The sequence below is a fragment of the Excalfactoria chinensis genome, chromosome 7 (genome assembly GCF_039878825.1).
Source record: "Excalfactoria chinensis isolate bCotChi1 chromosome 7, bCotChi1.hap2, whole genome shotgun sequence".
In the NCBI taxonomy this organism is placed as follows: domain Eukaryota; kingdom Metazoa; phylum Chordata; class Aves; order Galliformes; family Phasianidae; genus Excalfactoria; species Excalfactoria chinensis.
Window position 1 is genome coordinate 2,050,937 of NC_092831.1, and position 25,841 is coordinate 2,076,777.

A 25,841-nucleotide genomic window follows, 5' to 3' on the forward strand; every position below is an offset into this window, starting at 1 on the left:
AGTAACAGCTTGCTCTTCCTAGATGTGGAGTAATGACACGGGTGGTAGTTCAGCCTTCTGCAGGTAAAACCAAGCACTTTACCATTAATTCCATCTCCTTACCACGTTCCTGCTCTCTCCTAGTTCTGTGATATACTTGCTCATGTATCTGACCAAATCTTTTTCTACCACATCCAAAGTCTTATTAGTTATAGATGATGTGTTGGGTATCAGCTACTCTGTTGAGTAGTTTGAGTAGTTTCCTGGTAGGAAACAGCTTCGAAATGGAAAAAAAAAAGAAAGAAATACAAGGTGATGAGTGTGATTCTACCTTGAACTGTAGAGCTGGCATAATAACACTGTTCACCTCAGCTCAGTTTCTGCCTCCTTTCTGTGCACGTTCCTAAGATAGATGTGTTAGCGGGTTTTTTTTAGTACACCCGCCTCTTCTTTCACAGAGGCCCTAAAACATATAATCAGACAGTAATGGTTTTTGAAGACTATAGGTCTGATTTGGGTTGACTTGTCATGAGCCAGTCAGAGGATTCCTGTAGCATTAGTAATCCAGTTAATGAAACAGAAAGCGCACGAAGGTGTTCAGTAGTTGGAACTTTCTAAGAGTGTTATCCAATACCAATATCCAATACCAGGCTGATTATTTCTCAGAGGAATATTTTTGATGACTGGTTTCTCAGAGGAAGACAGCAATCCTTTCTGACTTCACGGTGTTTATTTGTCCTTTATAAGCTATTGTGGCAACAAAATGTCATGAACAACCTAAAAATGCAGAGTTAATTACAGGGTGTGAAAACATACTGTATTGTCTTGACTATTTCTGTAGAAAGCAGCTTTACACCACGATGGGTTTTGATGCCTGTGTGGGTCTCGTCCAACTTTTTGTGCTTGCTGGAATGTTTTTAAAGCCACAATTTGTTACTTCATTTCATCCTGAAGAAATAAAATAACTTAAATATTCCTGCTGCATACCAACAAATCTCTGTATTGTTATTAGTCTGTGGGCAAGGCCATTGTCAAAGAGTCTGGAGCAATTAATCAAAACCAAATGAGATGCTCTCAACAGGTGCTCAGGGTAACAAGGTGATGACTAAAAAGAAATACCTGTCTTACAGTGAATTCCTTACAGTAAGGAGTTCAGATGGATAAATTGTGGATCAAGCTGGGCTTCATTTTGTTTTATTTCAGTTGAAGCAGCAGAAATGTACTGCTGTGTCCAGATGTATCATTCTAGCTGCAACTGGGACTTCTTATGTGATACTTCCATACTTCATCTCTCCTTTTATGCCAGAAGCTAAGAAAAGCTGCTGACAAAACTGCATGTACAGTAATTTCTTAATCCAGATCTCTTAAAATGACTGAGTTAAATTTAAGTGGACTATTAATATTCAGTGTACCATTTGGTAGCTTGAGTCCGTTTGATGCAGGTGGATTGGGAACATTTGCCTGTGTGGTGATGTGAGTGTTTGGAGGGGATCACTGCAGCACAAACCTTTGCTGGAGGAAGATGGTTATGAAGATTCCTTTAGCCAAAAATGGTGATCTTTTAATGCAGTCAGCTGGGTTATCTTCTTGGAGGCTAGGGATTTGTGCAGCTGGTTTTAAGATGCCAGTTCTGCTTCTTGCATGGTACCGTGCTGAATTTGCAGTGTTGTGGGCTGTGTGCTGGCCGCATCCATTGGCACATCCTGGCAGAAAGTCATTCTGCTTTGACACCTCCCACCTGCAGATTCCATGATAAAGGACTATACTGCCTGCTTTATGGTACAGAAATTAATACGGACAGAGAATCTGCCATGATACTCTGCTACTCTACAGTGCCAAGTTGAGCTACTCAGATCAGCATTAAGTCCCTCTCCAGAAATGAAACCAGCGTAGCTGCATTAGGGCTATTTTGTTTTTGTGAATCAACTTGTATTACACTGAAGCAGCTGTACTACCCTAATACCTGTTTATGGCCCTGATACCTGTTTATGGCCTTGTTCTTGGGCCACATAACAGTGCAGCCTCATCCAGTGCTTGTGTATCTGACTTGCACTGCATTGTACAGTGCAGATGGAGCTACAGAAAGTCAGATGCTTTCGTCTTTGCTGTTTCTGGTCAGTATTGTGTTACAGAAGCGTGTGTAAAACACAGCGCCTGGTACTCAGTGTTTGATACCAGCTATCCTCTTCACATTATCCTGCACTTGCCTTTCCGTGTCAAACAGTGTGTTAAGTACTGGAATGACGCAGAATTTTAGATATTTATAACTTGTTTATCAAATAAATTATCTTGCAGTTTTCAGTTTCCCTTATTTCCCCGCTGTTCTCTACAGAGATGCTGGTATCACTGGAGTCAGGAGGCAGTAAATCCATTTGTTCTGCTGTTTCCTGGGGCACAGCTGTTTCAGCTTGCTGTGTTTTTTTGCCTGTCTGAGATCTTCTTAGGCACAATGGCTGATTTACAGCCCCATATGCTCTCTTTGGTATTTCTCCACGGTGTATATCTGCCCAGAGTGACAACCTTATATTGCTGAGGGTTTACCTGTGTTTTCTCTAATTACAGACACGGGCAGCATCATTTTCATGGCAGTCTCACTGTGATTGATAGATAGAAGCTGTCTTTTTATATCTCTTAGTTGCTCTGCTGCTCTGTGGTGGAGGGAAGGGTTTTCATTCTGCTCTGCTTGGGTGCTCTGAGCGGACAGGAGATGAAAATGACGGGGCAGCCAGAACAGTATTTGTATTTGCACTGTCATATAGTAGGAAATGTAGTTGGTAGCTGTAAAGTAACCATCAGCCTCCAATCACAATGTTCTAATGCTGATTCGGGGCCAAGGGGCAAGTCTTATGGGAAGACTGACTCCTTCAAATGTGAAGTTTAAATAGTCGCACGGGTCAGGAGAAGATGCGTTCTGTTCAAAATTGATGATGATTTTTGTGGTTTGTTTTATTTTAAGGCAGTGACCCACGGTCTAAAATTTTTATGTGAGTAATCATTGGACCAATATATCATGTGTAAGTGATAAAGTACTGTTATTCACTTCTAAGTGCTGATTTCTCCCTGTGTTTATGAATGAGAACATTTAACAGTGGCTGTGAGCTGTTTTATCCCCATAGCCGTGATTTTTAACTGTACCAAACGAAACAGTGGTGAGTGTAAAGCAGCGCTCTGATCTTACAGAGGGCAGGCAGTAACTTTAGAAAGCGCAGTGCGGAGATGCTGTGATCGAAACTAAGAAACAACTGCTCTGTGAAGAGAGATGGACTTGTGCAGAGATTTCTGCTTTGAAAGGAGAACTCTAGCTGGAGAGTTACGAAGGGGGCACATGAATTCATGAACAGCGTGGGAAACGAGCACAGAACATAATTTCGTATCACTTTTCGCAAGACAAGGAGTGGTATATGAATATGAAGCACTATTAAATAATACAGAATTAAATGATGGGATTTTCTGCTACAGGGAACTGTAGAGGTCCAAAGCACAAGTAGATGGTTTAGTTCACCCTGAGCGGCTATTGAGGAGAAGCAGAGGGGAAAAAAGCACAAAGCAGCAGTTCAGGGTACAAACTCCTGTTCAGGAAGGTCCTGACTGCAGGACAGAGGGCTGGTCGGGGCCTTGATGGTGCTCGGATAACACGCTTGATGTCAGTTATTCAGAACCAAATGACCATTACTGTGTTCATGTACAAACTATGTTGTCCTTCAGAGACGTAGTGATGTTACGGTTTATCTTTGTTTGCATCACTAGAATCTTGACAAAGAAAAGTTGTTTCTTTATAATATATATATATTTTTGGTGATTTCAGTCTGTATCTTAAAATTTTACCGAAGAGCTCCTTGTTTTCATTCTCTGTTTAAGCTGTTCACAGCCTGTTTAAAGGTACTTTGAGGGAAATGCCTACAGAACAACTTCAGAGTTGGAACAGAACTGAGAGAGATGAGGGATTACCGAGGCCAGAGCTGCACTGCAGAATTCATCTCCTTGGTTGTTTCCTTTACAGTTAGGCATTGCCCTGTAATGAGCCTCCTCACAACAGCTTGCACATCCCATGTTCATGTTCTCTGTGGTAAGGCACTTCCCTTGGCTTTCTGTGACACCTGCCACGGAGAGCCCTGCTTGATTGAACTGGCCAACAGGTTGAATAGTTTGCTATAGCTGTAGTGAAATCTACACTTAAACTGTGCTGCTATTCCAAAAATAACGGAGATAACAGGTGTAAGTGGATAGAGGACGTATAGCCGAACACTGGACACTCGTGCTTTGTTTTTTCAGTAAGTAGAAGTGTTTTCATGCATGTCGTCAACGTCAGTACTGGAACACTAGAGGTGCTATGAATGATTTGTACAGCACTTTTCATCCCAGGAGTTTTTCCTGTTGTGCAAACTATCAGTCACGATCTCACTGCTGAAATGCAGCCATCTTATGGTGTTGGGAACAGCACTCATGTGAAAGCACACAAGAGGAGAGAACTAAGGCTTGGCAGTATTGGAATGATTGGGGTACCTGCTGGGTAGGTGTATTAATGCTCAAGTCTGCTATTGCTCTCTTAGTGAGGACTTAGTAATGTATAAACTCTTTAGAACCCCGGATTACTAATTAAAGGATATTATGCCTAAGAATCATATGACGCTCGCCAATTTTTTTTTCAGTTGTGCAAAATTTAGTATTTTTATATTATTTTTAATAGTTCCTCTGTTGCTGGGATTTGTGTTTCCTCCCTGATTAATCTCTTGTGATGTGTTTGTCACAGCAGTCTTGTAGGTTAGGGGTGGTGGCTGCACTCGTGGTTAGCTGTGTTGATATACAGCCCACAAAATCTATCACATGTATTTCACAAGACCAGTCAATTTTTCTGATATTTAAAAATGATGAAAGCATGGTGCCTCAAGAAATCCTATAAATCAGATTAAAAAGCCTGAGTTTTTGATGTGTCCTTAGGCTCAAGCTACAGCTTTTGCTGTGAAGCCTCACTAATTGAGTAGGCTGCTGGTTTGTTCTTTTCAGTCGAGTTCTGTGAAGTAATTACCCTGACTAAAAACGTCCTTTCTTTGCTTCTAGCAAGAAATTATGTTGCGTTATTCTAAAAACAAGAAGGAAGTTCCTAATCCTGTAGTAGGAATAGTGGCCCACTGTCTTTCCCTTGAGATCTCAAAATGGGAAGCTGCATTTGTTCATGGAGAGCAGGTTCCAAGAGCTGCACCAAGAACGCTGCCATCAGCAGTACTGTCGTAGATCCTGCTGTTTGCCACCCAGTGTTTTTTGGCTGCTGCATCTACCCAAATACTCTGTTGCACTGATAGGAGCTTTGAACTAGCAGGTGGGAGGCAGTGAATTCCTGCCACTGTCTGGTTTTTTCACTCGTAAACAGTTCAGCTAAGAGCTGTTACATCTGCCTGTGGTGCATACTTGTTAGCTCGTGGTTTGTGTGCAAGCAGTCCTTTGCTAAGTAGGGAGAGGTAGAACTTCAGTCCTCTAGACGCTAATGATGTTACAATGTAGAATGCCATACTTACTAACTAACTTATCAGAATATGTCAAATTTCACATTATTTAACTTAAAAACCAGAGCGGTTCTATCAGGGTCTCACAGCAGACCATGCTGTTCTGTACCTTTTCCACCCCAAAACGTTGTCACTGTTGGCACAGGGTTCGTCAGTGAACACATTGCTGCATGGTCAGTGTGGCTTAGGACATTTACCTGTGTATCCATTACCACGGTTGGTGTTTGGTTGGTTGGTTGTTTTCTCTGAGCAATTTACACTGGGGAAAAAGATGACTTTGAAAATACAAGCCTTCATTTCACATCAAATTCTCTGAAAATCCCATGACTTCAGGGTTTGCACATTCAGGGAAGAAGTGCTTTTTGTTGTGACATCTCCTGTAATGTGTTGAATGAGTAGCATTGCTTGCCTTTGGATCTCTGAAATGTGTAATGTCTGGAAATTTAATATAATGCTAATGATAAAAATTCTGGTTGTGGCCATGGAGCTGGGAGTATTTTGAGAGGTGTCAGATTACAAAATAGGACAAACTTCTGCCATATGGTCCCTGTTCTGTAATTGATAGCGTCTATAAGCCGTTGGTAGTATGGGAAACACAAAATCTATGTTGGGAAAGAAACCAAAAAAGTGATGGGTTGCTGGAAGCAAAGTTCTCTGAGACACTGATGGTCTGTCACCTTTCTATGTTTCTCACACAGACCACAATACCAGCAGTTTCCTTTGTGTAGTACAAAAGTACCATTAACCCTCAGGCCAAGGAGTCCCTGTGCTCTGCACTATCCCTGTATCGCCAGCTGGCTTTTCCTGGGGGCAGCACAGATTGAAGTGGGCTTTAAGTTGGAATTAGAAGAACATGGGGCTTCTGGTTTGCAAGGTAGGGAAAAAAGCACGACGGCATTTATGCGAGTAGTCGAGGAGTGGAATCTATTGCCAATGGAGTACAGAAATCCAGCGTAGGAGGAGGAATATGAAATAATTAAAATGTAGGTGTTGTTCCCTTGCATTCTTGAGTACTCATATAAATGTGAGAGACTGGCTGGAAAACTTTGCTGTCATTCCAAAGTTAAGCTGTCTTTTTTCTTTCTTTCTTTCGGGGGGTGACCAGTACTTTTTGGGGTCATGAGTAGAACTTGAGAGAGGGAATACGACAATGGTGTTTTTAAGACATGTCTGCATACATGTATGAGGAAGACTGGGGAGCTCTGAACACAACTACTGCTTTGCTTATCTTTTTTGTCCAAATCCTTTTGTGCTCTCACTGCAATGAATTCCAGATGAGCTTGTTGGTAGATAGATGATAATGTCAACTGTCTGAAACAGGTCCTGAATGAATCCTTTTATTTGCTTACCATGATAAAGTTTCACTTCAAAAGCGGTGTGGCCATTTTTAAAGAACAGTGTTTCCCTTTAGACAGCTAACCAATCATCCTTGCATAGCTGAGGCCAAAATAGTCCTAATATTCTCTTTACTGCTACTACAGTATCTCTTAAAATGAAGGATGAGATCATAGTAGCATTTTGGTTATTGGTGCAGTTTCCTATTTCTTTCTCGAGCTTTTTTAAGCTCATACTGTCCTTACAGAGTGACCTCCTGGTTTACCATGTGTAATCATGTGACCAGTTGTTTACTGTGCTTTTCTGTGTCCTCGTTTGAGTCATTTTGATAACCTAAGACAACATTTTTAGCTTCGTGTTATATCAGGGGATTCAGCTGCAGTTTGCCCACGTGCTCAGGAGGAATCCACATCAGGAGGGATGAAAATGAAGTATGGCAGAAAGAACTTCAGAACTGGGCTTTGTGTTTGATCAGTAACTAATTAACTGCTGCCAGTAGAGTTCTTTTTCCTTGTTGTGCTCTGGGTGTGCTGTGTTCAGTTGAGAGCTGTCAGTAGATGTATACTGGCAGGTCCCAGTGAGGAGCTAATGGAAGAAATTTCTGCACAATGACTGATGCCTCCTGGTATTAAATACTGTGCTTAGTAATACGTTCATTGCCTGATAGTACTTTATTTTCTACTATAAATCAACTTGTTCAATACGTATTATCCCACATCATTATAATGTGCTTCTTTGCATGTAAAGAGCATTGGGGAGTGTAAGGTGCAGTTTGCTGTGTTCACTGGTATGAGAGTTCCAGCTGATTTTTCATGTTCTTGAGTTGCAGATGCCTGAGTGTCATGAGATCTTTCATTAAAAAAAATATAGCATACTGTTCCTATGCCAGATATTCTTCTGGAAAGCTATTTTGGTTCCCACCCCCCAATAGTAACGAGAAAATGCTGCACTATGAGTTATTTTTAAGTGGCTGAAAATAGCATCCGGATTATTTCAAGCCACTGATGTATAAAATCTTAGTAAGAAAAGAACTGCTACTTTTTTATTGCTTGTTTTCTCAGATTTGTTTGTTCTTAAAGTTTAGAGAAGTGTCAGGTGAGTGAAAATTACTGTTCAAGGTAATTTGTGAGCGTGGTGCATTATCATGTATCAAAATATTATGTAAATGGAGATGACTTTTATTCTCCTCTTGGATGCTGTGAGTAAACAAAGCAACAGATCACATCCTTGGCTCTTACAAGGTGTGGTGTGTTACAACAGTGCAGGTCTCAAGAACTTGCATAATCAATCCAACAGAGGGATATTTTCATTTCATTAACAGAAGGAAGTGAGGAGGGTTGAACTCAGCAATGAAGATTTCTCTGTTCACTCGATAAGTTTGAGGGGTCCATGAAATATTACATCAAAACAGGTTTTGGGGATTGTGGAAGGTCAGAATGGTCTTTTATAACACCATGAGTACATACATACATACGTACATACATACATACATACATACATACAAACGATCTATGCAAGACAATTTGCTAAAATTTAATTAAATCCTCTGTGTACTTCCACTGTTACAGTCAGCTCATGGCTTTAAAGATGCAGGATTCACACCATGTGTGTCAGTGGTAGTTGAGAGTCCCGTGGATAATATCTTAAATGCGGTTACACCGTATATTTAGCTTTTTACAGTGATAATCTTCAAAGGAGGTTTTCACTAGATGCTGTTATGCTCTTCATTTCAAGAGCGGATACTCCTAAAAGCATTTTAAGAAATGGTTAACTGCCTTTAGTAATGTTTTCTTGTGAGTTTTAATTCATTTTATAGATACTTTTTAATCTGTAATTGCCTTCACTCCCTATTCTATGGACAGAAATAATTGCTTCTATAATAACCAGTGAAATGCTTTTTGGAATTACTGTACATGTGAAGTGCAGGAAAGAATCTGTCCTAAGCTCTACATTCAGAAGTTAACTTCTAAGATAGCAGACGGTTTATGCGATGGATAACATTTTTTTCTTACCAAACTGTATCTAATCAAATCCTTACAAAGCAATGCCATGCATTCAATGCATGTCCCATAATTCTCTTTGGAGACAGTGCACAGCTGCTGCAGTTAGTATTAGCTGCTTCTTATGGCTTGGTATTTTCTTTCAATAAAAATCACAGATGGCGGGGTGTCTTTCACACCATGATCGTAAATATGAGCCTGGGTCAGGTGAAGAGGTGATGTAAGTACATGTAATTCTACTTTAAGTATAAAAATCCCACATTGAGTTCAATTACCGTCTGTTTTTCTTGTAGTCCCTGAATGTCCAGACTTGATCCAATGACAGTAGTGACGCGGAGCACACATTGTTAGTGTTCTTTATTTATTACGAATAATAACGTAGCTCTGAAGGGTTTAGCTTCTTGTGACTTTAACTCTGTGTATGTGTAATTGTTGCCACTTCTTTGCCCTTTTAAGTAACAAGTAGGTAAAAACCACCACGTTCCTCCAGTTTGCTTCTGCAGGTACTTTATTTCCCTTGTACCAACTCAGCTATTTTGGGTGAAGGGGGAAACCTACAAATTATTTGCACAGAGCTTATGTCCTGTTTTTAAGAGTTTTCTCGCTATCGTAGATATCTCAGATTCTGGTTTTGTTTCTCTGTTGAAAAAGTAATTAGGGTACATCTGTCCTGAAGAGAAGGGTATGATGAGGTCTTGAGTCCTGCTTGAGTTAACTCTGGTGTTGGAAGCGAGGTTAGCCGTGTCTTTGTGCTTTTGCAGCAAGGGCTGCTCACAGAGCATGTGAGCTTGAGCTCAGCTCTCTGAGAGTGCAGGTGTGTTGTTTTAGAGGCCTGTGTTTAAGCTGTGACCATCATTTGGCCGCTGTTAGCTTGAAAGACATGTGAGCAGTAGACAATTCCAATACAAGACTACGATCTTGCAGAAGCCTGCTGCAGAAGTAGCAAGCATTTAAGAGTTTCCATCAGGTTGTACCATGTGTTGCTGTTTAATACCAGCTCAATCTACATCCAAGTTAAGCAGGAGGATATAGAAACAGAATCTCGTGGTGACTCAGAGTCAGAGGAATATAGAATAGAGACTGACACAAGCAGAGCCTATTATGGACTATGATTATTATTAGAATTAGCACTGGTGAATATGAACTTTCTTTGTCTCTGGACAGTCTCTCTACTGACTTTTAAGATTATTTCTTGCAGAATTGGTGAATTTGCAACCCATAAACATTTCCTGAGAACATTTAATTCAGCTGTCAGTTTAGGACTATACCTTGTATGTGTTTCCTAGGCTGTTTTCGAGCCATTTAAAGTACGATACGTGCTGGATAATTTTCCATCATTTCTTTTAAGTAGCTTTCTTAGTTTGAAATACCCTTTCAGCAGGTTTAGTAAGTCTAACTTTTAATTAGTTTCAGATTTTATTTAGTATTTCTCCCTTCCTATTTCTCTATGAGTGAACTCACTGTGTCCATAAAGGCAATGGCAAAACTCCTGTTGAGCTAAATACAGCATACTCAGCACTAATATTTTTGCTACTTAAAAAAATGCAGGCAGTCCTTATTTCCCCCCTGAATATATATACTCTAATATATATATTTTCTAATATATATATGAGTGTTTTGTTCTCCCTGTTGACGTACCATTTTTACTGTTCTTCCATCAACCTTTTATCATTGACTTAAATCATTCTGCCAAGGAGAAAGTTCAGCTGGAGTCTGACTGTATGGGGCTGCACACCACTTTGGCTTTTTACTTGTAGTGCCAAACTCAGATGCGAACTCACAGCGCTATTCACTGTCACCTTGTTAAATGTTTCTTATTTCTTTCTCCCTTTTGCCACTGCAAACACATTTCAGATAATTGCCTCTGATTTGGACTTTTTGCATTATTCTGAGCAGGAGGTTTTTTTCGTACCGGTCTGTCAATCTGCCACCTCTCTTGTTTACTTCAGAAAAAGAAGATTTTATCATTCTTTCTTAAAGAATTCAGCATCGTCCGAGGGGATGTTTCAATTTTTATTTTTCGTTTTCAGGTTGATTCCTTTTTATTCCACTTCTTATAATAAAAGAGCAAAAAGTCTGGATTATTGCCAGCCTTGATGGAATAGTTTAGAAGTAACACTCCGTTGCAGTTGATTTTAATGGCTGTATTTTGGCATGCTGTTACTAATGTTGTTTATTTGCTTTCATTCCATATGTGTGTACCTGTGGACTTAAGGGTGTGTGGACTGTGAACTTAGAATTGAATGGATGTCCAGGAAACGCTGGTAGGATGGGATTTCTCTATTGCTATTTAGACACTGCAGACCTTCAACAGTATGGCGTTGGAAGATACTTACGTGGCATTCATTTCTATTCAAGGGAATAAAAGGGTTGTGTGTTCTAGCTGTAAAGTCAGCAAAGATGATATCTCTGCAATTTTCTCCTCATCACTAGGAAATCTTAATATTAGGCATATTTGATAGTCTGATGTCAAATGAGGGTGATACCAAGGAAGTTTCCAAATCTACTCACTGCATACGGACAAATGTCTACAAGAATAAGAAGATACAAGGGCCCATTTACCAGCTGTCTTTTTTCCCTGAGTACTGTCTGAGATAGGGAAGGGGTCACCTGCTTACGTCCTTTGGATGCTTGATGATCTCAGTGACAGTGTTGTGTACTTCGGATGGGAAGATATACAGCTGTGCACTTCTGACATGTTGTCAGCACGATAGTCCATAACGTCCAACGATCTCACCTTGTGTTCTGGTTACATATAATCAAGATGAGAAAGGAGGTGTAGCTATTTCGATGAACATGTGAGAATACTCAGCGATACAGCTCGAAGTTACAAAAATACAGTTCGTAAAGCATCTCAGAATTCACACCTCCCTATAAAGCTGTCAGACGAAACAAAGTTCTGGTTCTTCTCTTGTTCCCATTTCCTGGTAAGATTTTGACAGCAATCATCTGTAAATTGAAAGGGCTTCGAAGGGAATAACAAGCATGACTTGAGAGTGGGCTGTGTGGGCACATCTATACTGCTAAATATGAGGAAGCTAGGCTGCCTTTCCCATCCCCAAATCCAAATGGTGTAAAGATGGTTGTTTTCTCCCTCTGAACAAGGCTGGCCACAGCCATCCCACAGTCTGTGTCTCCTTAGAACAGCATATGGTAGCACTGTACCCCAAAGATACAATCACTGTTTTGAGGAGGGGTCAGGGTTCAGTTCCCATTCTGAAAGCACACCATCGCTGCTGCAGTGCACCAGAATGGTCCTTTAATTACAGGCCACTGAAACTACATTTTCTGTATGTGGTATGAAGACATGCAGAGGAGACTGAGGACACGTTTCCAGGACTGTGCTGGCAGTCTGCTTGAGTACAGTGAGCCAGGCTGAGGTATCATTTTGTTCGCTGATTCTTGCAACTGTCTCTGAAGGAAGCCGTGCCCAGAGCTGTGTGTAGATGGTTTCTATCTCCTCTGAGGGGGGTTAGTTGGTAGCATTACTGGAAGAGTTTAGCAACAACATTTGAAAATGCATTTCAAAGAGGAATAACCAGAATTGTTTGGTCAGTTCTGTGCCCTGGGATATTTGGCTATTGAGCGTTCACGGTATAGGTGCATGAAGTGCAGCGCTGTTATGTTGTTCTGTCACTTTGAATCAAAGGTTAGAGATTGTGTCACTTCTATATCTTCTGAAAATAAACCTAATTTTGACGCACCTCTTTTTGGGGGGCAAAGAAACACAGGACTTGTTTGTGTGCCACACAAGGAATGTGCATGTGTTGAATTTTGGTAAGCTACATAAATGCCTCTGCAAATGATAATAATTCCAGAAATATGTTTCTTGCTTAGGGTTTCTAGTGTTGAGCTTTCCTTTTCTCCTTCTCCAAGCTCTATACATCTCTAAATAGGGTTGTTTATGAGCAAAAAAGTTTGGCACGTTCAGTATGGGTGGAGTGCAATTTAGATATCTGTCTTGGGAAACAGGAGTTTACATAAATCTTACTTAGCTAAAATGTTGGTTCGGATCCAATCATGTACAGTAGAACTGTGTTTTAAAGTCCTAAGCTGAATGCCTAAACTTGTCATGTCTCGTGGAAATCGTATAATTCTGTTCCCCTTCTCCCATATTCTTCATGTTCTTGCATATTCTCTGCAGAGTTTCCACCGTGCCTCTAAACAGAAAGCCTCTGATAAGTATGATCTCTTAAACTTCCAGTTAGCTAATGAATGTATACTGCAGGGTGATTTTCCTTCCAGCACTTTAGAGAACACCTTTGATAACTTCTGACCAACCCCATTGATCTGACGTGATGTGAACAGGCCCCTTGTAGCTGCTCTTGCCCAACTGCATGTCTGCTCCAAACTTCCTTTTTGTGCTTGGTCTCCTCTGGCTGAGAGCTGTCCCAGGAAAGATCTCTAAGTGACCAGCAGTTATAGCCATAAATACTGCCAGTAAAGCCAGTTCCCAGCACTCCTCATAGCTGATGTTCCAGTTTGGTGCCTGCATAGGAATTCTGGGCTTTGTGCTTGTGACACTGTTGTCTAACCCTGTAATTATGGTTGTTAGCTGTCTTGCAAATCGTTGATACCTGCTTGCTTGTTGGTCATCCGAGTGGCAGGCAACACTAGATTTGTTTGTTAAAAATCATTATCTCCAGGGGGAATACAAGACCATCACAAATATATATCTGGTGCCTGGTACTACTTAATCACTTGTAAATTCACTCTTTCAGACTATACGCACAGTATACCCTGCCAGGTCATTAGCCTACAGGATCTGGATATAATTTTATTAGCTTCTTTGAAGCGGACTATTACCTATTTAAAAATCCTTCAAAGTGTAATTATTTTAATTATTTTTAATCCTACAGGATACTTTACTAATTATTGCTGGTAGTATAGATTAATTTTATTACATGCAGTGAATTTTGTCTGACTAGATTTGGGGTTTTAATTAAAAGTTCTAATGGACTTATTAATAATAGCTTTAGGCTCTATTTACTGGAATGCCAGTGTGATTTTCTGTGGGAGACAGTCAGAGCAATAATTCAGTTCCTCTCAGCTAACTGCTGAAGGGGTGATGTACAGATCTGAAGGTGCTCAAGGAGCCTTTTGGCATAGAGGAGAAGAGACAGGGAAGCAGGAATTCAGGTGCAATGGAGAGGCCTGGAGTGCAGCAGGGTGAGAAGGCAGTGCAATCAGCTGCTGCACTGAAGCAACTAATCGTGCCCAAAGCCAACCCTGAGCACCGTGTTTATTTTCTGGAGCAGGTGAAGTTTTTGTGTGGCTTGAAGTGTGAGAGCACTTAATCCAGAGCTGCAGTGCACACAAAGCATTAGGACGTTAAAGCTTTGGCTTATTTGAGGCCTTACATTGCTGTGCTGTGTTTCCATATAAGAAGATGACTTTGTTAAGTACTTTTCTGCTTGTATAACCATATCCATTCTAAGGATTACAATCAAGTGGGTAAAAGGCTTGAAATAAGGAAGAGCCAGAGGTGGGGATGTGGTGTGAAGGGCAGAAGATAACAGCTGTAAGGTTTCCTGGTTAGTGGTTACCAGCCACAGCATAGCCTTGTTTTAGACATCTAACTAAAGTAGGGGGCACAGATTGAGCCCTGTAGTGCTGCTGTGAAAAATAAGAGTTACTGAAATACTGTTTGTGCCAAAGATGGGAATAGTTTGGCAGCCAACGTCTGTCTGGTTATAGTCAAAATGTCCATTCTAAGGCCTTTGGATTATCCAACAACCGGAGATATTCCAATTCTTTCCATTCTTTCACCTCTTACGAACACTCCCATGAAGAAAAAAGCTTTGAAAGAAATGCTGGGAATTCTGACGTTTTGCAGTGTTGCACAACAGTGGTGATTAAAAAATAAATAGATAAAGCAACCAACAACCCGGGCCTTTACCTTATTAAGATATATTTTGAACGCTCCTGATAGTTTTGCAATCTAAAAGAGTACGAAAGAGGTTAAGATATCCAAATCATATTGAATGCTCATAGGAAAGAAAAATAACCTCTCCCATTGTCAACTTTGGAGTATTGTAGCAACAGTTAGGCTTGACACCTATATGTGACAGCATGTTAACCTCTCTCTTACCATCACTGTTTAACTGCAGTTGCAAGGTTTTGGTATAATGTTGTTTCTGAGATGAAGCCCAGAGCTCGGAGCACCAAGAAATTTGAATTCTGGGATAAAAAACAAGTTCCTATATGAGGTGTTTATGAATAGAATCATCCTGTAGTGTAAGTATATGTGTTGTACATTGTTCTAATGTTTAATGTTCCAGTTTAACAGCAACATTGCTTTTGTAAACCAATTCAAAAGTTGCATATTCTGCCTGTCATCTGTATTGCAGCGTATTGAACTCCGTCCTTGATTTCTCTAGACAAATGCAAAGTGACATCTTAAAGGAAGAGCAGCTATTACTGGCACTGAGGACTTAATGCCTTGACCTGGTGTGCCCTCCGTGACCTTGGCAGTGTAAGGCAGATTAGTAGTTCAGAGTATCTTTCTGTTCGTGTTTACTTAATTGGAGGTGTAGATGTTGTATTTGCACACCTTACAATCTGTGAAGTTAAAATTAAACAATTTGCCGTCGTGTCTCGCAGTGAGAAACTGACAGTCACACCTGTGTGTCTATGTACCAGACAGTGTTTTGTTTGATGAAGAAATTTGAGTGAGAAAGAGAAAGGTGAGACTTCTGAAGAGGCTGAGTAAATGTCGGGAGCTGAGCTTTTTACCTTCTACAACAACTTCATTCTAAGTGTCAAAGGAATAATTAGAAATTAAGGTAGTGCTGAGAGAACTTTAAAACCTCGGTACAGAAGTTTTTGAAACTATGAACTCAAATGCTGCCGTGCTGCACAGTGTTCAGATTGGAACTATCTTCCTTTTCCAGTAATAAGTATAGCAGATTTCTTTTAAGGCCAGTGGGAGAAGTGAATTTATAGTTGTTCTCTGCCAACTGTTTAAAAAAACTGCCAGCTAATGTTTCTCTGCTTTTTGTGTCAAAGTTGAAATCTATCTTCACTTGAGATGAATTCTTTGTATACAAGCCTGGTGATTGCTGGCGTTGTCCTGTGATAAAAAGCCTTCTTAGCTGAAAGCTTCTGAAACCATCGTTTGTGATCTCACAGTTTGTAGTGGAGTCTGAGTGTTGGCAGAGGTGGAATAGGACAGTCCTTCAACTCCAACTTGACCATAGGTTCAAACTGCCAGGCACAACAAGTGCTGGTTTTGTTGTTGTCAATATCAAAAGGGAATTGTCATGTAATGGAATTTTACCCTGTTACAGTGCTCACAACGCCTGCTGTTGTCAGCGGAGGTGCTGTGCTGTTTCATATGGTGTATGTGCTGCCTGTATTGCCTGTCTGTGTGTGGACTGAGGCAGAATGTGAGTTTAAACAGTGGAATCCCTTTACTGGTGTGATTGTCACTGCTTAGCAGAGGGCTTCATCCTTTCATCCATGGTCCTTTGACTTCCTGCACAGCTTAGTCCGTGTTTCTGCATGTCCTGGCACACACTGTTGAATTTTCTTTTATTCTCACATTTTTATCATCACTTTTTTCCAAAAAACCTTGCTTTCTGATACTGATCAATACATCTTTATTAAGCCGCTTTCTTTTGCCCTTCTTACTACACTGAAGACAGTGTGACAGTTTGGAACAAATCCTGGATGCTGTAGATGCTTGACAGGTACAGAAAAGATGTGTTTGCTCTTCCCAGGTTTCCTTAATAAGAAAAAGCCCCGTGTTTTGGCATATTGAAGAGATAAAGGTATTTTTCATAACACCTACTGTGGTGTTTAGGAATAATTGTTTAAAATACGTAATATATTAAAGACATGAATGGTTAGAAGCCGTGGCTTCATCTTTCATTCCTGTGAATAGAACTGTTCGAGATTATTACAAGAGAGAGGAAAGCACTGTAACATAATGAATAACTGCATAGCATAATACTCCCTTGACCTCCATAAATCCATTGGTTTTGTTTTGTTTTGTTTTCATGCATGTTCTACACATCTGAACACAATCAGTGTGAAAGGGCAGCTGGAGCAGCTCCAGCCCTTGCAACCAATTGCCCCTGTGAGAGCATTCCGCTGTGTTGTTCTTGGCACAGGCTTATCCTAATGGGCATAATTTTAATCAGAAATTTTTGCAAGGTTAATTCTGAGGGTCTGTTATTCGCGAATGTCTTTCTCCTAAAAAAGGGTCTTTCTAAACGTACCTAAAAATCAAAGTGAAAGTATTCCAGTTAAACTAGTGGGCTCTTTGTCAAAGATCTGCTCAAGCTTACGCTTTTAAATGGAGTTCAAGACAATTGGTGATGAGGTCGATAGCAGGATTACTGGTTTGGTCTTTGCGTTAAAAGTTAAAAGCACAAAGTAATCTATGCAGGGTGTCTCTGGGCCTGATGTGTTTTGTTTCTGAGACCGTTACTTGGGCATGCCAGCATTCCTGCATGCACATCTGGGAGAGATGTCACAGTGCTGGTCACGTATTTACAGGTGCTTGTGTGAACTGCTCTCTGAAGGTGACATAATGTGGGGTGGTTGTTGAAAGAACCATATTTGGATCTGAGTCCTCTTCTCACTTAGTACTGAAATAAATATACACATAGTTTTGGGAGTTACTCTGCAGAAGATGTTCTAATTGCTATCATGTACGCGATATGTATGATAAATGTGATTATCTTATCAGACAAATTATGCCCAATTTGACTAATTTCACTAACTAAACTTTATATTAAGAACTATTTTTATGATTGCTAGCAGCATCCAACACAATTGTGTATGGAAGGGACCATTATTAAAACTATAAGTGTTTGGACACAGCGGTGCTGGATACTTATGAAAACCATTTCTACCCACGAATACATCTGAACCCTCTTTCATACCTGAGTTCTTTTCTCTTTTTGTTTCGTATCATGGTTAGAAGCTCTTCCTTTTAGCCTTGGCTAAGGCAGATTATGCAGATCTTTTCGTTTTATAGTGGAGGAATTTAACCTTTCCCAACCTTTTCTGGGCAGTGTTTTCACATCACGTTCCTATCCCATCGCATACCTATCATTAATAATGCACATTTATTACTCAGCTGACAGTTTTTCTTAGCAGTCAAATTCTGAGTACGAGTAGATGATTTCAAGGCAGCAATTCCTTTTCTTAAAAGCCTCAATCATATCTGATGTTATTAAGGATAATAATTACCTCTGCAGTTTTAGAATAGTGCCACTACCTCAGAAATTTAAGGTATGTTTTTTTTTTAAACTTTATTTCTGATTTTATTTTCAGCTGTTTGGATTCAAGATGCAGATGTGAAAGTTGGGGTTAGAGCTGTTCTGACCCAATAATAATTATCCCGGATAATAAGAACCAGTAATTTAATGGTAGCTATTTAGTATTTGGGGAAATTAATGAAATCTCTTGATTGGAAATTCATCATTGCATTCTGCAGTGGTCTTCATAAAAATCAACACATGGCTATTGAAATTGTTGAAGGGTATATGCAATCGTATATATCTTTCTCTTGGCCATATTACCATATGTACATATAAGAGACATTTCCTTCAACTTTTTAGTTTAACTGCCTTCTGACTGCAGATATCTTCTTGGATATAAGCTGATACAGTGCAGTCATACTGTGTATGGGCACAAACAGAAGGAGTAAATGTTCCTGGTCATCTCAATGGAGAGGTAGCTTTGCAGATGGATTATGGTGATTTAAATGTCAACAGAGTTATTTTACTTCTGATCGTTTTTAGTAAAAGCATCCAGCTAATGTGCTTATCCAGCATGGTTGGATATTCCATTCATCTGAAGGGGCATTCCAGAGGAATAAGGCTGCAAGTTTTAAATTGGGGATGGTTTCATCATCTAGGCAGCAGGTTGGATTTCCTAGACTAACATCTAGACTCTCTGGAACCACAGGTTCAAATGCTGGCAGACAGTCCTGCCAAGTATCTCACTTGACATTCATTTGGTCCCCAGGGTGTTGCTCCATGGCATCTCTGCTGAAATCTCATGCACACGGTGGGGAATAAACTGTGTTTCATCCCCTGCCAGTGGGGTACAGAATGATAGTTACTTTGGAAGGTCTGCTTCTGCTCACCTTCATCCTTTGATCCTGCTCCTCTTCTCTTTTTTTTCCATAGACTGCAAAAGAGATGTTTCATAAAGAACTTGTGTTGTGATTTTAAGCTCCTTTATCTCATATTTCTGAAGGGAAATGTGAAGAGCTGTGGAGAAATGCAAAGATGGCTTTCCTGCATAACGAAGTGCAAACAGGCATTATTTACTGAGTAGCGAGGCGTAAATGTATGTGTGCTTCTATATCATTGCTCTTTAATTGAATGGTTCAGTTCTTTCAGTATTTGATTGACATCTAGTAAGGATTTGACTATACTTAACAGTTCTGTGTTTGAGTGAAGAACAGACAGATTTCACATAAATATTTTAATGTATCAGATATGTTAATTTCAGTGAGTATTTTGACAGACTAAAACAAGAAAATATTTTAACCCTACTCCATCCCCGATACTTTTACTACTAAAACAACATTGTTGTAAAGCATGGTGGATAGCGGTGAGTGGCAAAAAGCCCCTTACACCACTTAATTTTTCCACAGAGGAGACAGAATTCTTATTTTTATTAGCTGCTGTTATTTATCCCACGGCAGGTCCCTAATCCTACTAATCAGTATGATGCTTTGTACACATGCTTGAGAGAGCTGAAGAACTGAACGAACCTTGCTGAATGTGATTGATGAGAGAACACCAAGGCTAGGGGTAACTGTTCCTGTTGTCCAGATGTTAGTTTTGCCTTACAGTGCTGTTCCAAGATGTTTGCCTGTTCTCCAGAAGATTTGGGAACCGTGCTGCCAGGTTGCTTTTCTCATTCCTGCTTGAGCATTTGATGGGAAATGACAGAAATTAGTTAGGTTGTCATTTAATTTGGAAGCAGAACTTGTCAAAATGGCTGATGTCATGCGGGGTCGTGACTCACCTGCAGTGTGCAGCCTGGGAAAGTGTGTCCTTCGTAGGGGCTGACGTGGGAGGGAAATTAGCAGTGTATTCAGAGGTGAAACGCATACAGGGAGATAAAACTACAGAAAGCGAAGTTTCTGGTTAAATAGACAAGAGAACAAAAATGAATTTGGAATAAAAGAATTAACTTCATTATTGTAAGAGGTGTTTAGCAGCACAGTGTCAGTCATTACCAGCCTGTGTGCTATTTAATTATGTTCTGAATTAATCTGTGATACCCAACTGTGCATGTGTGAGTGATGCTCATGCAGGATACAAGTCGTTGTGTGTCTTCTTACATTCTGAGACGTTTATGTTATTAATACTGATACTTCTTTTTCTTTTTTTTGTGAGAGAGAATCATGGGGAAAAAGTCATTTTGAAGAAAAAGCAATTGTACCTTTCTATTAATACAGTAATAATTTCGGCTTTTAGATTATTGCTCCTGCACTTCACTAAGATGAAAATTAAACAAACTTCATCCTAACTAGAATCGGTTGCCACAAAAGTAAAAACCTAAGGAGAAGAAAAAGCTATTAAGAGATTTAAGCACACAACGAAGGAGACCTTTTAGAGGAGATTAAAGAATGTGACAGGCATTAGTATTTCAAGGTGCTGTGATCTGCTCGTGGATTGATGTGCCTCACAATGAGACAAGGCACATTAAAAGCTGAAATCATTCAAGCTGGTGTGAAACTGAATATGAGCAATTACCAAATAGTTAGGCATTAAATAAAATGGATGATTTTGTGAACTTGCAGCACAGAAGACTTCTTTGTGCGATCAAAAGCTCAGTCTTTGAACCTTTCCCTTGAAACACCAGCTTTGAGACAATGCTTATTGTGCAAACTGAGGTGTTTAAAAGGAGCAGTTCCTATTTTAATGTTGCCGTCTAGCACTTTGTGTGGTGAGAAAGCATTACGCACCCAGAAAAAACACTGATGTTTTTCTGTAAGCAGTGGCCGTTTGAAAGTCGCAGCCAATAGCATTTGCAGGTCAGGAGTGATAGTGGGAGAGACTGCCAGGTAGCCTCTGTCATGCATGGGTAGTAGCGAAGACTTATATGCAGACTCCATTAGGAGGCTTTTTCTGCATTAAAGAGCCTTATTCCTTCTGAGTATTAAAGCAGAATCCTCTTAGGTCCTGTTCGAACAATTTGTCTGGACAGTAAATCGGGCATAGCAGTTTTACGAAGGGTTTTAGCCTAAAGCATGTATAACTGTGATTAAACAGCAAACACAGCTTTCCACTGGTGTGGCTGTGGCCTTAATTGGGAGCCAGTGCTGGGGCAGCCACTGAAATGGGATGTCAAGTGTCCAGTGGGGAGGAAAAATGATAATTGAAGAAGTATTTGTGAATGGCTGTGAATGAAATACTGACAACGAGCCAACGAGCTGAGCACTTTTGTCTTTGCTTTGTTCCCGTATTTTTCTCTATCACAAAAACAGGAAAAGCAGATCTGTACATGTTGTATGAGCCTGCTTGCCAGTGGGCTGATTTGCTTTCACTGAAGTCAGGCAAAGTTTTGATACTTACCTAAGTAGAAGCAGGCTGAAATCCTATAAACTCATTAAAAAGATACAAACATGGGAGTGTTTTTGAAATGTTAAAAAAAGAAAGTTCATAGCCTCAAACAGGCATCAATGGAGATGGTTGCACAGAAGGCACCACTGGAGATACGCACCACTGATGCTTGCAGTAGAGAAATTTCTTATGGACTACCTGGCAACTAATACGTTCCTGGTCGTGTTTTATCTAAACTGTTATCTCGTACGTTAAAATTAACAGCTAATCTTAAGTTCGTTATAACTTAATGAGCTAATAAAATAGACAAAAAAATTGATGATTGCTGTGCTAAATTCAGACTCACAGAATGGTTGTTTCTACTCATTATTCTTAGCCAGTTCTTAATCTAATGTGTATTGTGTTCCTGAAAATTAGCTCTCCATGGCTGAAAGGTGCATACTAAATAAATACTGGTTCAGTTCTGATCTTCAGAATTGTTTTAATGCTTTTGGTACCAGTTTGATCTGATTTCAGTACTGAGGCTTTATCAGATTTCTCAAGTTGGCTGCATCACTCAGCACTAACCTTCTGTGTCAAAGTCTTGCTCGGTCTTCTGCATTCGTTCTTAAATCCATTAACAGGTTGCAAGATCTCCTGTTTTCTCTTTATTCAGGTGATTTCAAGTCTTCTGCCTTTGTGATCTTGAGTTAGAAACTGAGCTGTATGATAGCATCACATATTGACGTGGTGCTTTGTGAGCTGGACTAGAAACAGTGTCTGTCACTACACGAGGGGCAACATGATGGAGAGAGCTAGAATAGCATTTAACTACGACGACCATTGATTCTGAATTCACAAATAGCTCTTTTCTTTTTGGCTTACCCAAAAAAAAGCCATGTGTTTCTCATTGAACATTCGTATATCTTGCTTGCTTACGGGGACATTTGGTTAGGTGAACTCAGTAGGGTTGGATATATATTTTTGTATTACGGTTATTTCAGCCTGGTGGATTCCCTCGGGAGACAAAACAGAAACAGCATAAGCTCTTAGTGACATTTTAGAGTTCACTGTATGTCTTATTTAATGAGAATCGTGCCCTGAAACTACGCTCATTTTGTGGCAACAAAATATCAGAGTGGGTCTCAGGCCACCGCATGTGGCTTTAATCGCCACATATTTATCAGAGTTGAATTATCACAGCGCATTTTAGAAGGAACAAAGAATTCAGGGTTACTCAGAGCCCAAGCAGATGATCAGTTTCCCTAGGATGTATTTACTGAGTAACCGGAGTAGAACATGTGAAGTGTTTGGCTGCAAGGGCTTTTTGACATTTTGGAGTACAACCGGTACATTGATCACAGCCCATCATATTGGCATATGCTATTAAAATACATGTCCTGCTCATAAATAGCGTTAATTAATAAAATACAGCTCACGGTCATTTGAAACTGCACTCAGGAGAAATGGCTTTGGAACATCTTATTGTCACATGGGATGTATGTATACAAGTCATGTTTAAGTAAAACTGCTACTGTTATGTATTGATGAGAGGTGGAATGGCTGTGAAACGGAAGAACAGCCACCATCGGATTGTAGTAGTATCGTCAGTCTTCTCTTTTATGTAAGTAGATAAACCATTATTTATCACATGCAAAGAGTAAATGCTAATTTTCCTCCTTTGAAGCATCAGCATCACTTGTGGCAATGTCAGTATTCTCACATATGACCATTGCACATAAAGAAGGATGTTCTGGTTTGTTAAGGTATTGAACTTTTCTTAAAGCAAATTCTGTATCGTGATCATTCTGTTGGAGAAGTTACTATTCTTTATTTAGTATGTTATAGGAACATTATAATAGTACAATATCCATATTCTGGTGAATTCTAATTCTGCACAACCCAGTCCATTAAAAAACCAGCTAGACCTTTGCACGTGCTCACATTTTAGCTGAAGTCAGAGTGGAAAGAATGGAAGCACACAGGTATTTAATTAAGAAGAAAACATGCATTTATTCTGATGTATTTATTTATGGATTCATTTCAGAGCTTAAAAATGGAATGTTATTTGTGATCCAAACCATCATTTCTTTGGCACTTGAAACAGAGCTCTTGAAAACAGGAAACAAAAAACCATGTGTGAATTCTGTCTCTGTGCTTTGATCTGACACGAAGTCAGGAGAAAAGCTGTTATGGATATTATGGAAGTAGGTTGAGTCTGTGCGAGAAATCTGAAAGCAAAATTCCTTTATTTTGTAATACAATCTATCAGCTCTGGAGCTGTTCAGAAAATATTTGCATTCCAATAATTTAGTGCTACTCTTCTGCCTTTAGGATAACACAGTAATTTATTACATTAGGTGATAGAATTCCCACTGGCCTTTGGCTGGATCATAAAGTTTAGGTAGGCCTTAACAACCTGACCCCAAGGTTCTTGATGAGAGAGAAACCTTTTAGGTCACTGATACAGTCATCTGAATAATATATATATGTAAATTACCAATGGAAAATTAAATGTTTCTCTTTAAAATGACATTATTGCCTGAAAAGTCAAACTGGAGACTGTGGTCTTTCTTGTAGTACCATGTCCTGTAGTTGATTGCATGCCACAGAACGTGGCCATATCTCACGCTGAGAATGAAATACTGCTTCATAAATACCTTGCAGAGCTGATCTTGCAGCGTGTTCTCACCTAGAGAGGGTCTGCAGTGAAACCAGAGGCCTTCACATGGAGCTGTCACCTTTCCGTTGGCAATGACACGTTCTGTGAGCACATTTCTGTGCTGGTAATATATGATTGATTGTGTATAATTGATGCTATCAAAGTGCTATTCATTAGTAACATCGATTAGATTTTCTGATGCTAAGATATGAATAAAAGTTAGTGTGCTCTGCCTCTTATTCACGTGGAAAAAAAACAAAACACCCTCATATATGTATTGGATACTTTAAAGCATAGTCACTTCTAAACAGTCTCACAGTGTTAATTAAAATGGTGTGAGCAAAGGAGTTGGTCAGGTACTGCTAGTCAGAGCAGCCTGCTTTGGAGGGTCACTTAAATGGGAGAGGGAGGAAGCAGAAAGGAGGAGCCCCACAACCTCTGCCGCTGTGAGCAGAGAAACCAGACCTGATCTTCAGTTCCTTCTGTGCTCAGGGAAGTGTTTGTGTGTTCTTATAAACAAACCAGGCTGCATCAAAGAGGGAGCCGCCTCCATCAGCAGCTTTCACTCAGATCAGAAAAAAAGAAGCGAAGGCTCATAAATCTTCCCTTAGCTATTACAGCTAAAAGGAAGAGAGTGACTTTCATGTGTGCTTATCTGATTGAGGATATTTAGCCTTTGTGATGTTTGCTGTGGAAGTGTATCTATCTGAAAGAGCTGTGAGGAGGGTCTCTTTTTCCCCAGTATGGCCGACTTCTGGTGCTCTTGAGCTGTCTTGGGGTAACATCCATGCTGGCTGTTTGTAGAAGCAATAGTTTCTGTGCCCTTCAGGCCTTCCTGAAGAATCTCCTGCAGGATCTCCCCCTGCTGAGAACCACAGCACACACTTGCTGTCTGTAATTTGGCAAGGTGGGGACAGAGCTGTGAGCAGTGGCAAGGACTCTTTGTTACCAAAGGATGCCATTGAGCTCACCCTGACCTGTGTGTGGGACTGCCCCAGCTAATCTGTTTAGCTAGAGAAAGTATGATGTTCCAGAGCTTCCCTTTGGTTGTTTGCTCTGCCAGCTGTGCATATGGTGTTCTGCACAACTGGTGCTTTGGGAGTGCCAAAATAGCCTTCCTCTCACAAACTGTTGGAGTGTATTTGTGATGGAAACATACTTTCCATGCAATTTATTTCATTTTCAGCTGAGGTACCTACTGAATTAATTTTCAGTGCTAACTTATCAGCTACTAATAACATGGTGCCGCAGTCAGCAGACAGTGAAAACCAGTTCACCCTCAGCAGCTCCAATCTGGAGCCCATGGAGCAAGAGCTGGCAGATCATCCTTATGCTGTGTGATTCTGTGTCCTCTGCCTCATGGAGGAAAAGGAGAGAATATCTGTGGAAGGTGAATGGCAGGGTATAGAGAGTAATGGAAGAGAGAAAGGCTGTATGAAAGGCTCCAAGTTATAAATCTAAAAGCTGTACAAAATCCTTATTTGTGGGTTTTCATTTTAGTCCTCCAACTCTTTAACTCCACAGACAACAAGATAGCTGAGATTGCTCTGGCAAAATGCTTCCAATATTCAGATCTTTATACATAGCAGATGGCTCTACGAATATTCATGCAATTTTGTATGGAGATTATTTGTAGGAGTTAACAATTACTAAATATATCATCAATTCACATTTACTGCAGCCATGTTCATTAACGTGAGTGTGGTAGATTAAGGCTGGCATGGGAACATCTGTATTTATTGTAGTTCCATCTCTGATTTTTCTTTTTCTTTTTCGCTTTTAGGTGTATTTTTATCTCCTTCAGTTCCCTCCGAAATCTGGGTGGGATCACAGCATGCTTTAGACT